Raw genomic sequence first — 25,659 nt, 5'->3', positions numbered from 1 at the left:
AGCTTATACGTTATATTCATATGTACTTGAAGTTTTTTTTAATTATCTGGGATCTTATGGATTAGGGAAATTTTTGATAAAAGAGTATTTCTCTAGGTTTCATTTAGTAATATGCCTATAGCATATTGAGCTCAAAGATGAATTGTTCATTTAAGGTTCGTTTAAAGGTGTCAGACAGTACAGTAATTTAGCAGTCTTTCTTCCCGGCTGCCAGCTGTGACTTGGCACCATGCATCAGGCTAAATGACACAGGTTTTTGAAGATTAGAATTTGGTTTCTGCATCTCATGGGCGTGAACAGCAACTTTTCAAGAGCACTGTTATCCCCAGAGAGTGTATACAGATGACTAGTTTGCATTGCTTTTAAAAAATAGCTTATCACAAGTATTTCTCATTTTTTCTACTTGTTCATTGAGTTATAGTTAGACATAGCCAATCATAGCTGCTGACTGCTCTCATTTGTTTTTTAATTGGTAGTATTGAACATTAATCAAAAAGAAATTTTTTCTTTGTATAGTCAGCAATCAATTTCATACCTAGAGTGCATTTTAAAAAGCAGAAGACAAAAGTGATGGTTTTCCTGGAGAAAAACTTGCATATAAAAAGAAAAAAAAAATCAAAATCTCCAACAATACCTCAACTGTGAGTGTTGTGTCTAAAAATCTACAGTTTATTGAGCCCTTGTGATATGTTAGGCATAAAGATGATTTTATTATTTTCTGTTTACCTGTGAACATTTGGTTGAGGGGATTAAGTAGGCAAAAGGGGAGCATGTATCAGAGGAAGAATTAATTTTAGAATTGTTTAGGGACAACATTTATGCACCCAGACACACCACCCTGTATCTCTCAACATGCTTTCTGCTTAGAATCTCAGTCTCTAAGTGGATGACAGGACAGAAGTTAAAAGGTAATAACAATAATTTACCAGCAATTCTGAGTTATGTAATTTTCTTTTTAATTCTTGACTTACAATAAAGATTTGGCTGCTGTAGCCGAGACCCTAAATAATAAAGGTTTAAATTAAATTGAATTTTAATTACCTTCCACCTGACTGACTGGGACAATGCTGTCCAGGGTTGCTTAGTTAATGCTGCAGTATCAGACATAAAGCGTCTGTCTCTCTCCACCTCGTGAGTTGTCTTCCTCTGTGTATCCAAGACAGTCCCTACCAGCACATCTGCCTTCCAGCCAGGGAGTTGAAAGAAAGAGAGAGAGCATGTCTCCTTTATAAGACCTGCAAGTTGCTTGTATTACTTTTTTTTTTTTTTTGAGATAAAATTTGCAAAATGCAAAATTCACACCTAAAAAATTTAGAGTGTATAACTCGGTGTTTTTTTTTTTTTTTTTTTTTAAGAGTTGTACAATAATCACCAATATCTAATTCTAAAAATTTTCTGTTACTCCAAAAAGAAACCCCTACCTTCCAATCCCCACTTCTCCATTCTCTGGCAACCATCTGCTTGCTTTCTTTTCTGTGGATTTGTCTATTCTGGACATTGCCTATAAATGGAGTCATACGATGTGTGGCCTTTTGTAATTTCCTTCTTAGCAGAATGTTTTTAATGTGTTTTCATATGTATGTATCTTATACTTTTAAATTGTAATTATGCTTTTAAAGAATGCTATTCCATCATATGGATGTCTTTATCCATTGAACAGTTGACGGACATTTGGATTGATTTCACCTTTGGCTGTTACAAATAATGTTGTTATGAGCGAACACATACAAGTCTTTGGACATGTTTTCAGTTCTCTGAGATACATACATTGGAGTGGAATTTCTGGGCCATTTGGTAATTTAATGTTTAACTTTTTGAAGAGTTCGTATTACTTTTTTCTCATACATCATTGGCCAAGGCTTTATGTTATATGGACTCTGGGAATATTGAAACATTTGAAGAATATAGTCTATATTCTGGCAACTCCAGGCCAGCTAAAAGTCTGTTAATCTCAATATCTATTTACTCTTATATAGGGAAGAATGGGTACTAGGAAACAAATAGTCTTTACCATGTATATAGTTCTGGTCACATAAATACCAACACATTCTCTCCTTGCCCTGTATAGAATACAGGCACTCCTTCCCAAGAAAGACAATCTAAATTTCTGTACCAGGATTATCTTCAACTCGGAGTTTTAGGTATTTAAGGTATCCTCCTCCATGTGTATCACCTCTGATTTAAATAAGTTACTTGTCTCCCAACACATGTATACACAATAATGATGGAATGGACATATTGCAAACTACTATTTGAATAAGACCTTAATGGGAATTATCAGAAGTCAATGGTCAGTATAAAATATAATGTGCAACTTACCGGACAGGAAGAGAAGCGTTCTAGACTGGTAGATGAGTAAATTCCTTGTTTAGGCCATCTCCTGGTTTGCTCTCTGGAAGAATCTTTTTGTCCTTTGTTCTCTGTGATCCCAGATATTGCCATCTGGAGGGTTCCTCATTGTCTGTTAATCTGCACAAGTCACATCTATAGTGAATTTAAAGTGTATCCTTGTAGAGAATCTGCCACTTGAAAATAAGCCAAGGGGATAAGGCTGTAATTTTAATCTGCTTTTTAGCTGCTCAAGTGGCTCACATTGTCTGGTCTTTAGGGAGAGAGCTTTTGGACCATAAGGTTCTCTCTCACTAAAATTACCTTTTGAGATTCACATCCTAAAATTATTTCAGTTGGTTTGATCAATTCCACAAGGCCCCAATTTACCAGATTCTTAGTCACCTTAAATTTCAGACATTGGGCGATGAAAATCTGTCCAGAAAAGGAGCCAAATTCCTTTCAATTTCAGCATAGAAACGTGCTAACATCGCCTTTAGTAGCTCGTATTCAACTTTGCTGCAAGTAACAAGAAACAGCCAACACATACCACTTTTGTGGCTTTCTTCCCATAATTTCTACAAACTCAGGGTCACATGGCCTGCCTTCCAAGGATACAGATAATTTCCTCAGACATAGTAAGGACACTGATTTTCCTTATTTGCTGTTTCTGTGTTGGTGCAACTGTCTTCTAAATGATTTAATTGCTCACAATTTTGAATCTTCTCAGGGCTTCCCTGGTAGTTCAGTTGGTAAAGAATCTGCCTGCAATGAGGAGACCCCAGTTTGATTCCTGGTTCGGGAAGATCCGTGGAAGAAAGGATAGATGACCCACTCAGGTATTCTTGGGCTTCCCTGATGGCTCAGCTGGTAAAGAATTAGCCTGCAATGTGGGAGACCTGGGTTCAAACTCTGGGTTGGGAAGATCCCCTGGAGAAGGGAAAGGCTACCCACTCCAGTATTCTGGCCTAAAGAATTCCATGGACTGTATAGTCCATGGGGTAGGAAAAGGTCGGACACGACTGAGCAACTTTCACTTTCTGAATCTTCTTGTAACAAATGTTATATTTGTTAGAGTATTCAAGTACTGTAACACAGACCTAGATTGACTACTTTCATGTGTGGTCTGGCCATCACTAGGCCGGGGTGGGTGATGTGGGTAGCGCATTGTGTCAGGGACCCAGGTCATTCTACATCATTTCTTCAGCATCGCTGGGGAATTGCCTTGTATTACGTAGTCCAGGGCCCATCTCCTTGTCTGCACTCTAGCTAGTGAGACGGTAAAAAGGGAGAGAGGAGAGTGCACTTAATTTCATCGTTGAGGCTCAGAAGTTTCACAGATCACTGAAGCTCACATTCCATTGACCAGAAATTTGCCATATGGCCACACCTGGATTCAAGGTTAATTTGAGAAAATAAACCTTTATTCTAAGCAATGATACACTCAGATTAAAGTAGGACTTTTTATTTTTTATGAAAAGGAGAAAATAAATATTGGAGGCAATCTAGCAGTTTCTTCCTTATTTCCTACCTGTTTGTATGAGAAATTAAGAATTATCAGTAGCTTAAAATTGATTATATTACAAGTAAAATTGTGTATTTTCATTGTACTATTTATCTCTAAAACTGATTTTTCTTTTTCCAAATTAACTTTATTTGGTCTCTAAGCCTATAGTATCAGGTTGCTCAGTCGTGTCTGATTCTTTGCAACCCCATGGACTTCAGTCCACCAGAGTCCTCTGTCTGTGTGATTTCCCAGGCAAGATTACTGGAGTGGGTTGCCAGTTCCTTCTCCAGAGATCTTCCTGACTCAGGGATCGAACCCAGGTCTCCTGCATTGAAGGCACATTCTTTACCACTGAGCCACCAGGGAAGCTCAATACATAATATAATGATACCAATTTCAGGGGTAATAGATACAACTTATTGTCATTCTTTATTTCTCTCACTCTTTAAACTTGACTTTTATGTTCTTTTTAAAGAGTAGTTCCAAGAACTAAAAAGAATAGCAATTCTATACCTACATACTTCTCTTTGACTTACTGGGCATGTAAGAAGTAGATAAAGAGAGTAAAAACAATTCAGTCCCTGTTTTTAAATTTTTTTTTAAACAAATTAAAAACTAGTTCTCACAGAGTTGATTCTAATTCATTCATTGATTAATAAAACAAGTTTTGGATCCAGAAATGTCATTTCAACTAAAATCTAAAATAAAATCTAATCTATATGTGCTTTATATTCTAGCCACAGAAATTTTTTTCACTCAAGGTTCATGCTTTTTGACTGGTAATATCATTAACTTAAATCCTTTTCCTCTCCTTTCCCGTTAGCTTATGAGAGCTAATATCAAAAATAGAATAACTGCATCATAGGTTTCTCACATGATGTCATTTTATTTGACAGTTTGTAATGGCCAATATTTTGTTTTGAGATTGGATGTCCTTAAGATATTTTATGGTTGCTTTTAGTAAACTGCTAACTTTACTTAAAAATCTAAATTTAATTTTCCAAAATTTTTTGTGGAAATAATTCAAGTTAGGTGTCAGGTGATGGGATGATTATAGGTGTCAGGCCACTCTTTGAACAAATTCCAATGATGAATCACACAAAAATTCATCTTGGTTTCATTTTATAATAATTCTGGACAACTGTGTAGCCTACAAAACCCTACAGGGTATAAGGCTGCTCATCATGATTTATTAAAAAAGGAAACAGATTTTCTTCACATATTCTGGCCTGGAATAAATGTATTTTTATATTAGAAGCTAGAATTTGTACCAAGATACAACTTCACTATTCATAGTCTGTTTGCAACAATTGGCTTGTAGATATATTTTGTTTGGTCAACATAGTATTTTAAAAATAAAACTGAACTCATTGTTTGCATCTTTAAAATTAATTTTTTATATAACAATTCTTATTTGCAGCTTTTCTTTTTAAAAATGCTAAATTTTGGCCATGAGGAGTCCCTGTTCCCATATGAGCTAAGCTGTGGCTGTCCTCTCGGTGGGCATGAGCTTTGTCCAGCTCAGTTCACTAATAGTCCTGTATTTATTTTGTTTTTTAAAATTTATTTTTTATTTTATATTGGAGATCAACAATTTTGTATTACTGTGAAGTGTACAGCAAAATGGTTTAGTTATACATAGATATGTATCTATTCCTTTTCAAATTCTTTTCCCATTTTGGTTATTACAGAATATTGAGCAGAGATCCCTGTGCTATATAGTAGGTCCTTGTTGGTTATCTGTCTTAAATTCAATAGTGTGTATAGGTCTATCCCAAACTTCAATCTATCCCTTCCTCCGACCTTTCCCCTTTGGTAACCGTATATTTGTTTTCTAAATCTGTGAGTCTGTTTTGTAAATAAGTTCATTTGTGTTAATTTTTAGGTTCCACATGTAAGTGATATCATATGCTATTTGTCTTTCTCTGTGTGAATTTCTCAGTGTGATAATCTCCAGGTCTGTCTAGTTGCTGCAGATGGCATCATTTCATTCTTTTTAACAGCTGAGTAATATTCCATTGTATGTACATGTACCACATCTCCTTTATTCATTCTTCTGTTGATGGACATTTACGTTTCTTCTATGCATTGGCTATTGCAAACAGTGCTGCAGTGAATTTTGGGATTCCTGAATCCTTTCCCATCATGGTTTTTCCCAGATACATGCCCAGGAGTGGGATTGCTGGATCATAAGGTGGCTCTATTTTTAGTTTTTTTTAAGGAACCTCCATACTGTTCTTCATAGTGGCTGTAGTAGTTTACATTCCCACAAACAGTGTAGAAGGATTGCCTTTTCTCTGCACCCTCTCCAGCGTATTTATTGTTGGTAGACTTCTTGATGATGACCATTCTGACTTGTCTGGTAGTATCTCATTTTAGTTTTGATTTGCATTTGTCTAATAATTAGCAGTGTTGAGCATCTTTTCACATACTTCTTGGCCATCTGTGTGTCCTCTTCGGAGAAATGTCTATTTGAAGATTCTGTCCATTTTTTAATCGTGTTTTGACTTTTTCATATTGAGCTGCATGAACAGTGTGTAAATTTTGGCAGGTAATCCCTTGTCAGTGCATCATTTTCAGCTGTTTCTCCCATTCTGTGAGTTGCCTTTTTGTTGTTTATCATTTCCTTTGCTGTGCAAAAGCTTTTAATTAGGTCCCATTTGTTTTATTTAGGGTTAGATATAAGACCATTTGATGGAATTTCAGTAGAATTGGAAGGAAAGACGTGTAAGTGGAGGGAAGGCTTCCTTAGCAGCTGAGTCTGACTTAAGCTAACTCTTTCCTGTGTTTTCAGAAATCTCCCATCTTGTCTTCCCACCGAGTCTTCTCTGAAGTTCTTCCAGGAGCTTGCACGCCCATCACCCTTCCCCCCAGTGTCTCCCAGGAGGTGCTGCTGCCGCAGGGGCCACAGCACAGCTTCCGTTCTCTCGCTGCCTTTGGGGTCTTCTTCTCAAATCACTTCCACGGATTGCTGTCTTCTTCCTTAATGATAGGCAGAAAATGAGATTTTCTTTTTATTTAGCAGCAGCAGCTTTGGGACCAAGATGGGATTAGTTCTACCATAGCTGTAGAGTGCCATAATAAATTGTAAGGAATTTTGGAATTACAGCAACTAGTGAAATCTTGGGGGAAGCCATTAAATCTGTCATTTCTAATCCTGTTGAAATGTTAATTTCAGTCACCAAATGCAAGTGCAAAAATAATGTTCATTATAGTTAAGAGTGTGGACACAGCATTTATATTATAGAATTTAGGATGGATTTAAGTATCCAGGTACTTACGGGGATAAGACGTCCGTATTGTGGAAGATACCCTTGTTACTGCTTTACAGGGCGAGTTACTGTCCTTTACAGACACGTAGTTGAGATTCATGTACTCTTGGAAGTTTGAGACTGGTAGGATGAAAGTGACTATACAAGCCATATTCTAAATTTACAGAAAATTGATGTAGAGCCTCAATCTTTTCCCCTTATAAAACAAAGCTAATGGACCTTGCAATTTCTAATTGCCTTAGGTTGTAAATACCTGTGGTTTTTATAAAATAAAAAATAATCCACATGTGAAAGGTGAGAGGAGGTAAAAACTAATATCTGGCAAAAATACAATAAGGCACTTGTGGAATATGCAACAGAGTTACAGAACCATGACCTATTTATGCTGCATCGCAAAGATTCAAGATCGATGCATCAAAGCTGCTCCTCTTGGGCAGTGATCCATTGCCCGAATTATTTAGTATAATGCTCCATTTTTGGATAGTTGAAAACCTCAGGAGGATACAGATTCTACTCATTATTGCTGTGTTTTGCTCATTTTGCTATATTTGTCACTTATTATTTCATATTTATTTACTCAAGCTGAGTTACATTAGTCAGTAAATCATTTCCCTGGACTCTGATTCTGTCAAAGTTTTATGAATTCAGTTATATTCTCCTAACTTATCCTGTCTTCAGGATTTTCTTTCCCAGCATTTGCAAGCTTCAGCACTCTTACTCCTTGCCTCCTCTCCAGCTTTAGAAATAAAAAATGAGCCACCGTGGTTTCCATATTGATTCTCATGGTACCTCGCTTGTCACTGTGCTCAGGGTTGAAACCCTTCCTTTCTCTGAGTCAGTTGTCTCTGAACTAGCTATTCTCTATTGCAGACAGTGCTTGTTAACCTTGGGGATTAATGTATGGTTGGTGATGTATTTTTAAAACCTCACTGAAATTCAGGTACTGTAATTTATGGCTGTGGTTTACTTCAGTCAGCTGTGAGGTATTATTCCTTTATAAAAATGCTGGCATTTATGTGTTGCAAACTTGTCTGTTTAAACAAAATTATTTTCCTCTTAAGCATCTTTTGCTTCTTTAGGATAACTTCATTTGGTTCACAGCATCAAAGGCTTTCTCTGCCGCCCCATCACTCATTATTATTTCTGGGGCAGTAAAAAGCACTTTGCTGTACTTTTTTTTTTGGTCCCAACATCCTTGTTGTTCAGTCGCTAAGTTGTATCTGACTCTTTGTGACCCTGTGGACTGCAGCATACCAGGCTCTTCTCTTTACTGCTGTTTCGCAGAGTTGGCTCAAATTAATATCTCAAGTTCATGTCCATTGAGTCCTTGATGCTATCTAACCATCTCATCCTCTGCCAGCCCCTTCCCCTTCTTTTCTTTCCCAGCATTGGGGTCTTTCCAGTGAGTTGGCTCTTCACGTCAGTGGGCCAAAAGTATTGGAGCATTAGCTTCAGCATCAATCCTTTGAATGAATAATCAGGGTTGATTTCCTTGAGGATTGACTGGTTTGATCTCCTAACAATTCAGTTCAGTCGCTCAGTCATGTCCGACTCTTTGCGACCCCATGAATTGCAGCACGCCAGGCCTCCCTGTCCATCACCAACTCCTGAGTTTACTAAAACGCATGTCCATCGAGTTGGTGATGCCATCCAGCCATCTTATCCTCTGTCATCCACTTTTCCTCCTGCCCCCAATCCCTCCCAGCATCAGGGTCTTTTCCGATGAGTCAACTCTTTGCATGAGGTGGCCAGAGTATTGGAGTTTCAGCTTCAACATCAGTGTTTCCAATGAATACCCAGGACTGATCTCCTTTAGGATGGACTGGTTGGATCTCCTTGCAGGCCAAGGGACTCTCAAGAGTCTTCTCCCACACCACAGTTCAAAAGCATCAATTTTTCAGTGCTCAGTTTTCTTCACAGTCCAACTCTCACATCCATACATGACCACTGGAAAAACCATAGCCTTGACTAGACTGACCTTTGTTGGCAGAGTAATGTCTCTGCTTTTTAATATGCTATCTAGGTTGGTCATAACTTTCCTTCCAAGGAGTAACTGTCTTTTAATTTCATGGCTGCAGTCACCATCTGCAGTGATTTTGGAGCTCCCCAAAATAAAGTCAGCCACTGTTTCCAATGTTTCCCCATCTATTTCCCATGAAGTTATGGGACCAGATGACACGATCTTAGTTTTCTGAATGTTGAGCTTTAAGCCAACTTTTTCACTCTCCTCCTTCACTTTTATCAAGAGGCATTTTAGTTCCTCCTCACTTTCTGCCATAAGGGTGGTGTCATCTGCATATCTAAGGTTATTGATATTTCTCCCAGAAATCTTGATTCCAGTTTGTGCTTCTTCCAGCCCAGCATTTCTCATGATGTACTCTGCATATCAGTTAAATAAGCAGGGTGACGATGTACAGCCTTGACATACTCCTTTTCCTACTTGGAACCAATGTGTTGTTCCACGTCCAGTTCTAATTGTTGCTTCCTGACCTGCATATAGGTTTCTCAGGAGGCAGGTAAGGTGATCTGGTATTCCCATCTCTTTCAGAATTTTCCGCAGTTTATTGTGGTCCACACAGTCAAAGGCTTTGGCATAGTCAATAAAGCAGAAATAGATGTTTTTCTGGAACTCTTTTGATTTTTCGATGATCCAGCGGATGTTGGCAATTTGATCTCTTGTTCCTCTGCCTTTTCTAAATCCAGCTTGAACCTCTGGAAGTTCATGGTTCATGTATTGCTGAAGCCTGACTTGGAGAATTTTGAGCATTACTTTGCTAGCGTGTGAGATAAGTGCAATTGCGCAGTAGTTTGAGCATTCTTTGGGATTGCCTTTCTTTGGGATTGGGATGAAAACTGACCTTTTACAGCCCTGTGGCCACTGCTGAGTTTTCCAAATTAACAATTCAAGGGACTCTCAAAAGTCTTATCCAGCACCACAATTTGAAAGCATCAATTCTTTCATGCTCAGCCGTCCGTATGGTCCAGCTTCACATTGGTACATGATTGCTGGAAAAACCATAGCTTTTGACTATATGGACCTTTGTTGGCAAAGTGATATCTCTGCTTTTTAATACACTGTCTAGGTTTGTCATAGCTTTCCTTCCAAAGAGCACACATCTTTTAATTTCATGGCTGCAGTCACTGTCCATAGTGAAAGAAAATGAAGTCTGGGAATCAAGAAAATAATGTGTCAGTGCTTTCACTTTTTCCCCTTCTATTTGCCATGAAGTGATGGGACTGGATGCCATGATCTTAGTTTTTTGAATGCTGGGTTTCAAGCCAGTCTTTTCAGTCTCCTCTTTCATCGTCATCAAGAGGCTCTTTGTGTCTTCTTCACTTTCTGGCATTAAAGTGGTATCATCTGCATATCTGAGGTTGATATTTCTCCTGGCAGTCTTGATTCCAGCTTGTGATTTATCCAGCCTGTCATTTCTCATGATGTACTCTGAATATAAATTAAATAAGCAGGGTGACAACAGACAGTCTCGTTGTACTCCCTTACCAACTTTGAACCAGTCTGTTGTTCCATGTGTGGTGCTAAATTTTTCTTCTTGACCTGCATACAGGTTTCTCAAGAGGCAGGTCAGGTGGTCTGGTATTCCTATCTCTTTCAGAATTTCCACAGTTTGTTGTGATCCACACAGTCAAAGGCTTTAGCATAGTCAGTAAAGCAGATTTTTTTTTTTTTTTCCTCTGAAATTCCCTTGCTTTCTCTGTGATCCAAAGAATGTTGGCAATTTGACTTCTGGTTCCTCTGCCTTTTCTAAACCTAGCTTGTATCTCCAGAAGTTCTCAGCTCACATTCTGCTGAAGCCTAGATTGAAGGATTTTGAGCATAACCTTGCATCAAGTGTTAGCTTGTACATTTGGAACTTCTCAGTTCACATTCTGGTGAAGCCTAGATTGAAGGATTTTGAGCATAACCTTGCATCATTATCCTAAATTAGAATAAAAAGTCTTGAATTCTAGTTGTAGTTCAGCCATTGGTTATCCAACATTGGACAGATCCCTTCCTCTTATCTAGCTCATTTTTTTCTCAGGGAAATGGGCATACTTTTAATTGGTCATCCCCTTGCACAATTTTTATAAAAGAAAAATACCAGGTAAACAGGAAAAGGAATTTTAAAATTATAATACCATATATAAAGAGGTTTATAGTATAGTACAGGTTAGCAGAGTAACTGGCACAGAGTATAGGCTTGAAATAAATATTAAAGAAGTCACGTATCCAAGTTATTACCGCTTTTCATAGATTCATAGAATCAAAGACATTCTTATACTGTCCTCTTACATGTAAGGCCTAGCAAGCATCCCTCTGCTTGCTAATGGCAAATCTGCCATAAGATTTAAAAATCCTGACTCCTGTCCTGGCTCATATATAGCACCATTTTCGACCACTGCTTCTTACTGGAGGGTACACGCAGCAGATGTGTTTGACTTTATAAACCATTGCTGCCATTTTGAATACTCTTCTGTGGGAGAAGAGAAATGTTTTTGCTCTTATATGTTGATTTGGGTAATGAAAAATGCGGAGAAAGTAAAATTATGCTCCTCATGTACCTTTCAAAGTAATCTGGAGTTTTTCTTGAAGTGTAGTTTTAATTTAGTTTTAATCGTCTCTCCTTCCGCATTTCTTTATACCTTCCTCTGTCTGGAGCGCTCACCCGGCTGCTTGCTGGTTCTCTGGGCTGAGCTGTGGTTTTGTTCTGGCCTGCCTGCCTGCTGTGCTTTGGCTTCTCCATGTAGAGCTTAGTTTCTGTACCATCTCAGCCCTGGAGTAGAGCTCATTTATAAAAATAAACCTCTGACACCAAGTATTCATCCAGTTAGGCGACTTGACTGCATATATTTCGGGGAGACTGTTTATAGTAAGGGGTCAGTTGCATAGCTCACAGCTTTCTTCTGTTTTGCCAGCATCTTTTTTTTTTTAAGGTTCTGTATCTTTTTGTTATCTCTATCTCAGATTATCTCAAGAGTTTTAAATGCTTTCCTTTATAGTTAACAAAGTCTTTTAGTTCTCCTGTAAGAAAACTTTGCAAGAGCCAACACAAAGACACAGGTTAAGAGTAGGGGGTTGAGAGATATGAACTACCAGTCTATAAATAAATAAGTCACAGGGATGTAATATGCAGCACAGGGGATATACACAATATTTTATAATAATTTTGTACTTTGTGTAGTGTATAAAAATATCAAGATGCTATCTATGTTTTATACCTGAAACTAATATATGTAAACTATATTTTATTGAGTAAAAATGTGAAATAAAGTCTCATGCAAATATAACAAAAAAGAATATGGGGATTAGTTAATTTTATCAAGTTATTTTCTAATGCAGTGATTAAGAGAAACTCTGGTGCCACTTTGTAAGTAATATTCCTCTATTTTGATTTATAAGCCCTTATTTTCTTATGATCATACCAATGCAAGTGTTTGCAGCCTTATAAGTCAGATCATTCATTTTAGGTTTTACTTTGTCAGTGATGTAATATCCAGCATAAACTATATTAAATGATAAAACTTCAAGGTTGATTTAACCTAGCAGTTGAACAAAGTAAAAAATGATAATTTTCATGTGTGGGTGGCCCCTCTCAAATGGTGGGTACTAACATTTGCCAGTATTACATCTTTATTGGCTACACTCAGGAGTATTGTTTCTCTCTCAGCTTTAAAATTAAAATTCTGGATTGAATGCTGACGAGATGATTTATGTCATATGCTTAAAATTTTGATTCAAATCACTATGATTAAGTGGATCAGATAATGTTGATCAGTTTAGACCAATAAATGTCTATCAGTGGATCTAAGAACTCAATTTGTCCATATGGTTCAGTATAGGTTGGGGGTTATTTCCCAACAAAAATCTTAGGATTGAGAGGGTGTTGGGTAAGAGACCAGTAATTATCAACTATCCCATATGGAAAGTTTCTTTCCTCAAACTGTGTGAATTCTAAAATGAGAAAGCCTATTATTTGAATGTAACTTAAATATATATATATATATATATGTGTGTGTGTGTGTGTGTGAACTACAAACTGGCACTTGCCATGGGTGCTTGCCATCTACCTCTGAAAGGATTAAGTCATGAGCTGCTGCAGCTGCTGACCTTGAACACCCTCTGAAAGGAGTCAGGGTGGAGAGCAGAAATGAGGCACTCTGTGCTTGGGGGAGAAACTAGCAGGACAGGTGTTCAGATAGTTAGCTATTTTCAAAAGCCAATTTTATGAGCCCACATCTTGTATCTCCCCATATCTAGAAAAGCACTAAAATCCTTCATGGTGACAACTGTTTCTCATGACAAGTGAAGCTTCATGAGATTAGTAGAAACCTTCTGGAAAAATATGTGCTTGATGGCATGTACTTCCCTTCACCAAAATCACATGCGTACTGACCTTTCCCCTCTGCCTCTTTAGAGCAGTCTCCCAGAGCTATCTGAGGTGCTGTTTCCTAGGCTGCGGCCCTCATTTTGCCCCAAATGAAACTTAACTTGCAACTTTGACATGGTTCATTTTTTTAAGTCGACGTATTGTTTGCCCTCTTTCAGATGCAGGGACAGTCAGTGTTGAATATTGTCAATTATAAACCAAATCCAGTTTCCCTGTTTCTAGACTGTAAGTAACAATTATTGCTGCTCACTGAATAGTGACTGCTCTCAGTCTTCTGGGTTCAAAGTAGGCTTGACCTTTGTGGCCCCCTGTGGTTGGATGAGACCCTGTGGCTAGGTCTGACCTATATATATATTTTTTTTTGCTTGTTTGTTTGCTTGTTTGTTTGTTTTCAGTGAATTTTTAATAGAAGTGACATGTATCACTGTTGGGCCAGGCCATATAAATGCCAGTGCTGAGCCAGACCTTATAAATGTCAGTGAAAGACTCTAAGATTTTTTTCCTCTTACCACAGCATCTGACATGGATCCAGGGAGGATCTCAGATTAAGGACAAAGAGGAGGTACTGAGCAGAGCTACCAGCTGAGCCCTGTTGGACCTAGCAAATGAGTAAGAAATAAAACTTTGTTGTTGAAGCCACTGAGAGTTGAGAATTGACTGCTGAGTTGAGTCTGTCTTACCCTACATATATTAATCTAGTTTTGGCCTGGCATATTGTCACTCAGAGGGAGAGGGGCTACATTTCCCAGTCATGGCCACGTGGGAGCTTTTAGTCGCGACATGTGGAATCTTTAGTTGTGGCATGCAAACTCTTAGTTGTGGCATGTGGGGTCTAGTTTCCTGACCAGGGATTGAACCCAGGCCCCCTGCATTGAGCACGTGGAGTCTTAGCTACTGGACCACCGAGGAAGTGTCAGCTTCTATATTCTTTAAATCCTTGCCTTTAAGGTGTTTACTGAAGTAGTCTGTTCTTCACCCTAACAAATATATCAATTGGGTAGAATAATATTCAGGGTGAAGGAGAGGGATGTTAAGATTACAATGCACGCTACTTCCTGGGAACTTGCTTATTATTTAATAGTAAAGTTAAGAAACATGAAAATTAAGAATTTAGAGGAAACTGAAGCAGAATAGGGTTGATGCATCATGTTATGGTGAGAGGATCCTGCACTTTGAAGGTAGTCAGGCACAAAGTGAGACTGAGTTTAGACTCCATTACCTGCTAATTATATGATGTTGGGTGAGTGATTATAAAATGTACAATGATGGTAATGATTATTGTTAATATTATCATTCTGTAAGTTATCTAGAGAAGTTTATGACAAATAATGGCCATTCAATTGATGTTCTGTTGTTGGTATTAATTCAAAGTAGTTTGCATAAGCTGTGAAATTTCAAAGGATACATTTGCAAGGGGCAACGAAAGTAGGGAATGTTTCGTGTGTATGATGGGAAGGAAACTAAAATTTGAAAGCTATAAATGATTTGCCCTAGGAGAGGAGGTGGGTGAGTTGAGGCAAAGTTTAAACAGGTGTGTAGGAGGCCAGGGTGAAATGTACACAGGATAAATGGGGCATGGAGGAGATGGGATAAAGTACAGCAGAAAAGATAGAGAAGAGAGGATTGAGAAGTTAATTCTCTTTCACTGCTAGCATATAGCAGAGTCAAGGATAGATTCATTTGGGAAGACATGAAAGACATAATTTTGGGACCCTCTTTGTTGGGAAAAAGAATCTAAGATTACAGATACAAATTTAGGCACTGCAACAGGTCTGTGGATCCATTCTCCCTTTCCAGGAAAAGGGGATGCTCCTAGGAGAGGAAGAAGGTGACTTCATCAAATTTCAGTGTAAACTTCTTAATAACAGATCTCCTAGCAAGTGAACCAGTGGTATTTGCTATCATAAAATTTACTATCTTTGGAATATTTTAGTTCTCTAGGATTGCTTGCAGAAGACAGACTTTTGTGGGATGGCTCTGGGGAAAATGTCATGTTAACTATGTGTAGCTATTTAAGTGGGCTTCCCAGGTGGCACCCTGGGAAAGAAGCCGCCTGCCAGTGCAGGAGACGTAAGAGACGTGTGTTGATCCCTGGGTCAGGAACATCCTCTGGAGGAGGGCATGGCAACCCACTCCAGTATCTTGCTGGGAGAATCCTATGAACAGAGAAGCCTGGCGGGCTGTGGTCCATAGGGTTGCAAAGAGTCAGATACAAATGAAGCAACTTAGCACAGTGACTAAGTATAAAATGAAAATCTTTTAATGACAGGAATGCCTGCTTCTGTGTAAAGGGTGTGGCTATACATATCATTTAGAGATTTCATATGTTAATTTCATAGTCCCAGAACACATCTGGGGGCCTTCATTGGAGGCCCTGGATCTTTTCCCTTGTTTTTCTGAGCATCATGATTACTTGAATTCTTTAAATTGCTAGTAATGTTTGCAACTGGCTAAGATCACTGATCTGTGTGAGTCTAATTTAACAATATGATTTTTCACACATTATGTGCATGGTTGTATTTCATACCTAAAAATCTCAATAGCTAAGGCGTTTATTGTTGTTTTTATCATTTTGGCAAAAAATAAGATTGGGAAGTATGATGAAGACTTGATACCAAGTTAGTGGCCTGTCAGTCTTTGAAATGGTAAAAAAAAAACAAACCCCACTGCATATTACTGGAATAAATCTTAATCAGTGGAATTTGTAGAAAAATCCCTCTATATGTGGGGGAAATGGCTAAATGTATAGAGTGGTTGAAAGGGGGGCAGATTAATTAAAAATTCTATTCACTGGTTATTTTTAGCCTTGATAAAAGCTAGACTCTTAAAGGAAGAGTAGATGGCAGTGGGGAAAGATAAAGTCAGTAAGGTAAGGTTTTTCTAGTTCTCGAAAGCCTCTCATGTCTCTTCGATAATGGGGAGAGGTGTTACTTTCATTAGCAAAGTAACTCAGCTGTAACTGTTGGTTACTCAAAAGTTCATACTCACAGCTGGAGACCCAGTTCAGGTAACTATGGAATCCTAAGAGATTCTGTCTGTTCAAATATTAGGATTCTTAAAACATCAGAAAGCATGGAGAAATATTATTGGTATAATCTCTTAGAAATAGCTACTGGGGAGGTGTACAGTTGATTATTGAATGGAAGTGATTATTTGGGTTGATGGATGATCCCCAGGTTGCTGAGAACTTTGATGAGCAAAGGCATCTGGATGGTCTGCAATGAACAAGCTGCAGTTGACAAGGCTGAGAGTCTCAGCCTGGCGCTTACCTCTTAAAGGGCCATGCTGAATTCCCTTTTAACTGTCCGTTTTGAGGAAATTTACCACCTCAGCAAAAGGCAAAGCCATAAAATCCAAAAAAGATAACCAAAAGACCAAGATCTGCTTGCTTCATCTCTGCCGGGTAGTTTAGATTATATGCAGTGATTAGTGGCCTAGGTAAGCAAGACTTTCTTAGGAATGTTAGCTGTAGGTGCTCAGTATAAAATGATTAAATCCTGTGTGTAGGGAGCGTGCTCAGAATGGCATGGAGGTAAACCCAGGAGGGGTAGAGGTACTTCTGAGTTGACCAGGGTAAGAGTGGAATTAGGATTTGGAAAGTGGGACTGCAAAGGATAGTCCCCTCCTTTTTTCTTAAGAATGAAATGCTTGGGATGGTTATTATGTGGAAATAGGGCGTATTACCCTTTAGGTATCTGCTAAATCTACTACTCGTGCAGTTTTTTTAACTGGCTGTGATAAATGGGAACCTTTGGAACCAAGTCTTTCTTAGTAATAAACATTAAGCTATAGAGAGTTCCAAGAGGGAAATGAAATTACTACTCTCATTAAGAAATGGTTGGAGCGGGCATTTTGACTCTTCTGTCTCTCTTGTTAATAGTTCTGTCTGGACAGTACTTAGGGAAGACAGTGTTTACAGGTTAATATCATGCTGTGGCCAGGGTCACTTATTTGGTTGCTCCAATTGTGTTTGACACAGTGGAGTCCTACAGGAAGTGCAGAAGGCCAGTGGGGGCTGGTATGTATGATGTTACCTACCTGTTCGGCACTTTCTTCTCAGTAGCAAATTTGGGAGCCAGTCAGGTACAGTTTGCAGTCTTGAGGAGCAGAAGTCAGTATGCATTCATTGTTCTGATACAGAGGAATTTGAATTCTCAGGCACATGGCTGCAATGTAAAGAGGAAGGGCTTGAACGTGATAATGATTAGAGCAGGTTAGTATACGGCACTGATGACATGATTGTCACTGAGTCCTCAGAGGAAGAAGCCCTGGAAGACAAAACGAGGCTGGCTGACATGTCCAGCTAAAACTCAAGGCCTGGATCAGTCTATGAAATTCCTGGGAATTATGTGGGTTGCAACAAGATAGGGCCTTCCCCTGAGAAATACATTCTCAGAACCCCTGCCAAGTGGAAAGACACTAGAAGCCTTCAGGATTGTTCACGTGTCGGAGAAACCGCATTCCTCTTCTAGAATCTCTCACGGCCCCTGTTCACCAAGTCACTGGATAAACTTGAATGTTTAGTGTGCCGTGAGCAGAGAAATAATGATGAGGAGAATTAGAGAAGCTGGCGGTACAGGCAGCTCCCCTTGGTCACCATGAACAGTATTTGACTGTACATGGGCCAAAGGTTTGGCAGAAATGAAATGAGGTGAAGACGTCTTGGATTTGTAAACTATCTGAAGCAGCTGCCTCAACATAGACCATTACAGAGCATTTTTCGGTTTGTTACTAGGCAGTGGTGAAAATGACCCAGAGCAGAGACATCTTGGGTGAGAAAAACCAATCCCATCTTGGGTGATACGAAAGCATTTTGAAAAATGATGGAGAAACCAGCCAAATTTAGTCATGGGTGATAGTGCCCTGTTCAAAAGCGTCCTCAGGGCGGGATTCAGGGGGGTTTCGCCACATACACAGGAGATTGAGCTTATGGAACTTTTATAAATAAACCTGAAACCTACTAATTTATTGGAAGACATCACATGAACTGTCTGTGTGTAAAATGGAGATGTATCAGAATCCATGTGGCTCCCACCGTGGGGTGACTGCACACTTTGCATAGAGATGTCTTGTATTAACTTGGGCTCAAATGGGAGAAAGAAAGTCCTACGGGAGCTGCATTTGAGGCCCTGGCTCTTTCACACTTTGTCTCTGCCTCATCACTGCCTTATATCTATGAAATTATTGGTGAAAAAAGATACCTAACTGTAGGAGTCTGGTTTGACACTAGGATTGGACGTTATCTCAGTTATGGAAGGGAATATTTATTTGGGTGAATAAAAGGAGTCATAACAAATCACAAATTGAAAAATGAATGAATGTCCAGAAAAATGATATTTTTTATTACTTAGTACCAGGCACCTCTGCAAAACTCTTTTTTTTCTCTACATGATTTGGCTGCATCCTTTATAATCACTTCTTCCTATGATAATCATCTTGAAGTATCATTTTGTATAGGAGGAGTAGAAAGATAGTTCTGTCTTTCATCTAACATGATACTTAGTTTTTCATTATTGATGAGTTAGACTAGGGGTCCAGGAAAAATAAATCATCTGCTTAGAGTTTTAAATGACTGAGGATGGAAAATCCTTCAGTGTTCTTCTGTACATTTCAGACCTTGTTTATCCTGCACTACACTCATATTTTGGAACATCTACATATCACCTCGTCTTGTAGTTCTTCTCAGGACACTGAGTGAGTTGGTACAGCGGGTGGCAGAAGTACTCCTGAAAATCATTCCTATCCAAGATGGCTGGAAATAAGTATGCCTGATAGTGACTGTGAACATCACAAACGTGCCCCACCAAGCACAGACTAAATGTTCTGTCTGCTTCTTCAACTGGATCCTCCACATCTCTGCAGTCATTCCAATATCACTTGACATGAGGGCAAGTCTGACAGTGGGAGGCATCAGGCAGCAGTTCTAATTTTTTAAAAAGTTTGATTTTATTAATTTCACATATGATGCTGTGAACAGAGTGCTGATGGACCCTTCCCAGGGCCTTGGAAGAGACCCATGCAAGTTGAGGAATCTTGACTATTAAGCTTCATAGTAAATCTGCCTCTCAGTGGGACCAGATCATGGAAAGATTTGAAAATGGCATAGGAAGCTGGGCTTAATGCAGTCTGCATCTCATATATGCAAAGGATGCTATTATGACCAGATCGCGTAGAAATTCAGAGTGAGTTAAAGATATATGAGGTGGGTAAGTGGTCTTCATATGCTAAGATTATTGACAAAGTACTCATCAAATTTATTATACCATCAAAGCTCTTCAGAGAAAAATGTTCCACCTTTGCTAAAGGTTTTCTAATGGGTACTGGGGGATGGAAGAGTTATATTAAAGAAGTAGGATTGGTTTCACCAGGGCTAAATGCATTAGTGATGCATTAACTCATCCTCTGGCTCCATCAGATGGTTATCAGTTTTCTGAATCATCACCAAAAAGATTCCAGCTCAATCTTTTATTGAAGCTATCACACATTTCAGACTTTGAAATTCCACTGCCTTCATTCTGATTTATTTTTTTTTATCCTGTCTAAACAAATCTTCAACTGTGAACATGCTTCTTCATTTGAAAAACAGGGCATGTTAACATTATTAAAATACTTGCCCTTTAGTTGGCCTTATCAGAAAAATAAAACTCCAAGGGTTGCCATAACTGAAAGAATAATGCTGCAATGGCAGAAGAAGCCTTAGAGATTGCTTTGTTTGATGATTTAAGACAGATAAATTTTGCAGTGCTAAAGAAGTGGAAACATTTGAGAAGTCAGTGGAATGCTTACCCCTCTGGCGGCAGCAGTAAGCCACCCCCTTGAAGTGGAGATGTGGCCAGAAACGGCATCCTTATTACATCTGTTCCCACGGCCAGCATAGTGACATTATGTTAAATGTGGGCCAGTGTACAGTTGACTTGAAGTGATGAATATTCCTTGTTTGGATTATAGACCTGCATATTCAGTTGTCATGCTTTTTCTTATAGGTTATCACTGACACTTCAAATTAGCATGTCTACCACAAAACCCCATGTTTCCTTTACTGATCTGATGCTGTGGAATCTACATCCCCCAATTTATATTTCCTACATTAGTAACTGTTCCTCTCTTCATTTGAGAGCCAAGTTTTGTGAACACCATCCTCTCCGCCTCTACCTCATTGTAATTATTTATTATTATTCACATATTTACCGTGGTCGCTTTCTTACATCCCTCTCTGCCTTCAGTTTTTCTTTCTCAGGTCCACATTTCCAAATAAAATTCCCCAGTAATATTCTTAGGAAGCTAAACAAAGTAAATCTAATGATGCCAATCATTAACTTAATTATTCAATGGTCCTGTCTTGCCAGCACAACGGCCATCCAGTTTTCACCACGGCATGCAAGGGTTTCTGTGTCTTGTCTTTGCCATTTTTTCCAGCTTTACTGACTGCCCCAGTAAAGCTGTCCCAGCCCCATCCCAGCTATACCAAAAGCCTTGTAATTTGCTCTTTGGTCTCTTTGCTTTTGCATATTCTACTGGAATGTTTTCCCCCTACTTCTATGCTACTAGCTAAGATTTACTTATACTATAACCTGTCTTGTCTCTATGCTTTAAATACCCTGTTTTCTGAGTATTTTTTCCCATCTGTAAGTTATTATTCTACATTAAAACTATGCGTTTCGTTGTCTAAGAGGATAAGGACTTAAGTACCCTTATTGTAGTACCCAGAGCAGTCTTGGATTATGTTAACCATTTAAGAAATAGATGTGTATTTGATGCATGAATAAATGTAGGCCTTTAACTAGCACAGACCATTCATTCACGCACCAGGAGACATGCTGTTTTTGTTTTGTTTTACTTTTTTTAAAATTTTAATTATTTTTTTTTCATTTATTTTTATTAGTTGGAGGCTAATTACTTTATGAGACATGCTGTTTTTGAGAACTTGATTAGATATTTGTAAAGCTGGTAAAACTTTCTGTAAAACACCCTCCATATCCAGAGTAAAATATGATTGGTACTAACCCATGGGATGGAAGATTATCATACCAAATATTAAATACCCTTCTGTTTGATGTTTTACCTGACTATAGAGGTTTACTCTGTTAGATTCATTTAGGGATATTTGAGGCTGCCAGGTCAAGTTGATGTTATGAGTTTGTTATGTGAGACAAGCAGAATGTTATATGAGACAAGTAGAATTTCTATGTGAGATACACAGAGGGTCTGTGTTAGAGGAGAGCCAGTAGGAATGGAACATGGGACATGGATTTGAGAGATAATTGGAACTGGTCCTAAATGATCATGAAAGAGAGTAAATAAGTTCATTAACATGGTAGTGCCCCTATGGAAGAAGACAATCCTAGGAGTCTTATTAGATGCACCCTTATTTGAGATTGTGTGATTCAGAATGGTTGAATTAGAGTGGATGCAACTCCCTTTAAATTTTTTTTTAAAAGTTTTGTTAATCCTCCTCTTGATGGTAATTGTACTTTAAGACTGAAAATAAATTCTGAAAATTCATTGTGCAGGAGAGCAGTAGTACTAACACGTGCATATAGTAAAGGTGGAAAGGATCGGAAAGAATGAAAACTAGCCTTTACTTAGAGACAGACTGACTGATATACAGACGGTAGCAGTGCCTGTGAAGCAGAGGCCAGTGGTGGTCCAAGAGCATCGGCGCGGAGCCCTTGTGCTGCAGTCCCCTCACTGTGATCTGTGGCGCATCGCTCAGCTTCTCTGTTCCTTGGCGTCATATCCAGCAGTAGAGATACTCAGAATCTTAAGTATGTGAAAAGTGCATGGCACGGAGCATGGCGTGTTTTAGGTGCTGAATAAATATATGCCACTTCTGTCAAACCCTGTTTTGCATTTATAATTCAAGTCTTCAAAAAGTTTTTAAAAGACTTCTTTTCAGATAATCAATTTATTAAAACCTACTCAGTATTTAAAATGTCTAATATATTATTAATTTTATGTTAACATAGATAATTGAAAAAATTGTGTAAGGTACAAATGGATCAGGTTGAAGACAGTGCTTGGTACTCACGTGGATTCATAGGTCCCTTGCAAGGTTCGAAGGGGTCCTTGTGTTACAGATCAGAAAGCTATTTCCTTCTCACAAATAATTATTATGGAAATCCTTGAGAAGAGTGATACTAGTCCAATTCTGTAGCATATTGTTTCTTCAGCAGCATTATAATCTGCCATTTAAATATATAGTTTAATATGTTTTGAAACAAATTAAAAATAGGTTGTAATATTTAGCTATTAATCTGCCTCCTCCAAACCTTAGAGATTTACTATGTTAAACATTCTATAGACTTTAAAGGAAGAATGTAAGATAGGCCTTATGTAAATATAACACTAGTATGGGTGGATCATTGACCTGTTAAATATCTAAAATGACTTTCATTTTATCATCTTTGAGTAAATACATCTATAGTTCTTGTCTATGTGCCCAGGTTTCTTTGTAAAAGACTAATAGAGGACCAGAAGTATATCTGAATTTTATTAGTCACTTATGCAGTGTTTCTGCTTCTGCATCAAGTTGCATCCAAGAGCTAGTTGAGGGTGAGACTTTCTTAGTTAATCACATATTGATGGTCGAGGATCTAAATGTACTAGTAGACTGATTATCCTAATTTAATGACACATAGTTCATAAAGCCAAAACTATTAGCTAGTAATTTTGATATTTCTGCATTTTAAATCATATAAATTTAGATCAGTGCAGAAAAGGAAGCAAAATTTAGTCTTAAATTGGTTGTGTTTGTGAAAGCTTTGCCTCAGGTATTTTCATAAACCTGAGTCTGCATAATTTTTAATTGGGAGAATATAACCTAGGAGAATTTTTAAGAGCTTTAAGTCACTCTTAGAGTGACAGTAATCTACAGTGTCTCCTTAATACTATTTTGTGAAATCCAAATACCCATATCTAGTAATAATTTCTTTCCATAAACCATCTAATATTTTTAGTATCATCTCTATTTTCAGTGAATCTTCCTCTTCAACCAGAACAGTTATTGCTTACCTAAACATTCATTTTTACATTTTCAATTTAAAGTTCTGTTCTAATTTAAAGATTTTATATACACTAAGTAAAAAAAAGAAAATTGTGAAAGCCTCATTCTCCTGCACATTGGCTTCATACTTTAGAATTTAGCTCCTAGAACTGCCCCTCCTTTCACTTTCATTTCTGCATCATTAACTTTCCCCCTTTTTTGGGATCTAAAAAATGAATCCCTGAATTTTCAAAAAATTTCCAAGTAGCTTAATTTCAAGGAATAAAATTCAAGAATGCTTACAAAGATACAAAATAGCTACCATACAACAAGTTAAAGTTCAAAATACTTTTTGGCATCCAATTAAAAAAAAAAATGACCAGGTACACTCACAGACAGGAAAATGCAAACCATAAAGAGGAGGGAAAAAATCAATTAAAAGTGACTCCAGTGATAGTGAGACAAATATTCAGCTGGATGAAGAGACAGCAATGGAAGCTATCCCAAATGAAACAAATAATTAGATCAATGACCAGAGCAGCATAATACATGCATAATTTGAGTCCACCAGAGAAGTGGAGAAGTGTACAGAAAATACATTTAAAGAAGTAATGACCTGTTTATGAATTTGTTGGAAAGTATACACCCACGACACAGGAGGCTCCTTGAAGTCCAAAGCACAAGAACCATGAGGAAAATGACACCAATCTATGCAATAATCAGATTGCTCAAAACCTGTGATCAAGAGAAATCTTAGAAGCAAACAGCGGAAAACAACATATTAGGTACAGAAGGACAGAACTGCGAATGTGGCTCTGTTTTCATCAGGAGTGATGTAAGTGAGAACAAAGCTGAGTAATACCATAGAATACTAAAATTAAAAACAAAACCTTGTCATCATAGAATCCTGTTTTTAGCTAAATATACCTTACAGAATGAAAGCAAAATAAAGATGTTTTTCAGATATCAAAAAGCTGAAATGATTCATCATCAGGAGATCCACACTGTGATAAATGTTAAAGGAAATCCTTCTGGCAGAAGGAAAATGATGTCACATTGAAATGTAGATCTACATTAAAGAAGGATGGTCACGGGAAATGGCAGTTAATGAGTAAATGTGTGTGTTGTTTTGCTAGGTCCGCCACAGTCAAGTGCCACAAACTGATAGCTTAAAATAACAGATTTATTGTCTCATAGTTCTGGAGGCTAAATGTTCAAAATTGAGGTGAATCAACACTGCACTGTCTCTGAAACCTGTAGAGAAAGTCTTTCCTTGTCTCTTCCTACCTTTGCTGATTCCCGGCAATCCTTGGCCTTCCTTGGTTTAGGCATGGATCACTCCACTCTATTGTTTTCGCATGGTCTTTTTCCTGACATGTCTGAGTCCCTACATCTCTGTATCTGCTTATGTTTTCTGATCTCTAATAAGAACACTAGTCATACTGGATTAGGGGCTCAGTCTACTCCAGTATGACCTCATCCTAGCAAATTACATCTTCAGTGACTGTATTTCTAAATAAGGTCATATTCTAGAGTTTAAGAATTCAACATAACCATTTCAGGGACACAATTCAACCCATAATAACATGTGTGGTTATTTTCTTATTATTTCAGTTCAGTTGCTCAGTCATGTCTTACTCTTTGCAGCCGCATGAACCACAGCACACCAGGCCTTCCTGTCCTTCACCAACTCCCGGAGTCTACCCAAACTCATGTCCATTGAGTCAGTGATGCCATCCAGCCATCTCATCCTCTGTCGTCCCCTTCACCTCCTGCCTTCAATCTTTCCCAGCATCAGGGTCTTTTCCAATGAGTCAGCTCTTCACATCAGGTGGCCAAAGTATTGGAGTTTCAGCTTGAACATCAGTCCTTCCAATGAACACCCGGGACTGATCCTCTTTAGGATGGACTGGTTGGATCCCCTAGCAGTCCAAGGGACTCTCAAGAGTCCTCCAACACCACAGTTCAAAAGTAACAATTCTTTGGTGCTCAGCTTTCTTTATAGTCCAACTCTCACATCCATACATGACTACTGGAAAAACCATAGCCTTGACTAGACAGACCTTTGTTGGCAAAGTAACGTCTCTGCTTTTTAATATGCTGTCGAGGTTGGTCATAACTTTCCTTCCAAGGAGTAAGCGTCTTTTAATTTCATGGCTACAATCACCATCTGCAGTAATTTTG

General features: G+C 38.3%; 1 long non-coding RNA gene across 4 annotated transcripts in view; it reads right to left on the bottom strand.

The window, feature by feature from the left end:
• Positions 1-24,891, bottom strand: part of LOC122432640 — a 31,782-nt gene extending 6,891 nt beyond the window's left edge. Inside the window, exons 1-4 of one of the 4 annotated variants that reach the window (XR_006266910.1) lie at positions 24,763-24,891; positions 17,532-17,659; positions 2,320-2,484; positions 519-1,182 (exon numbers count right to left, since the gene is read on the bottom strand). This is a non-coding gene — a long non-coding RNA (uncharacterized LOC122432640). Of the gene's footprint in view, positions 1-518; positions 1,183-2,319; positions 2,485-17,531; positions 17,660-24,762 lie in introns of those variants that run through there. The other 3 variants (XR_006266911.1, XR_006266908.1, XR_006266909.1) reach the window with 3 other exon arrangements.
• Between the last annotated feature and the right edge of the window lie 768 nt (positions 24,892-25,659).

Source organism: Cervus canadensis, chromosome 31 (assembly GCF_019320065.1).
Source record: "Cervus canadensis isolate Bull #8, Minnesota chromosome 31, ASM1932006v1, whole genome shotgun sequence".
NCBI lineage: Eukaryota > Metazoa > Chordata > Mammalia > Artiodactyla > Cervidae > Cervus > Cervus canadensis.
This window is presented reverse-complemented; position numbering and strand designations above follow the sequence as displayed.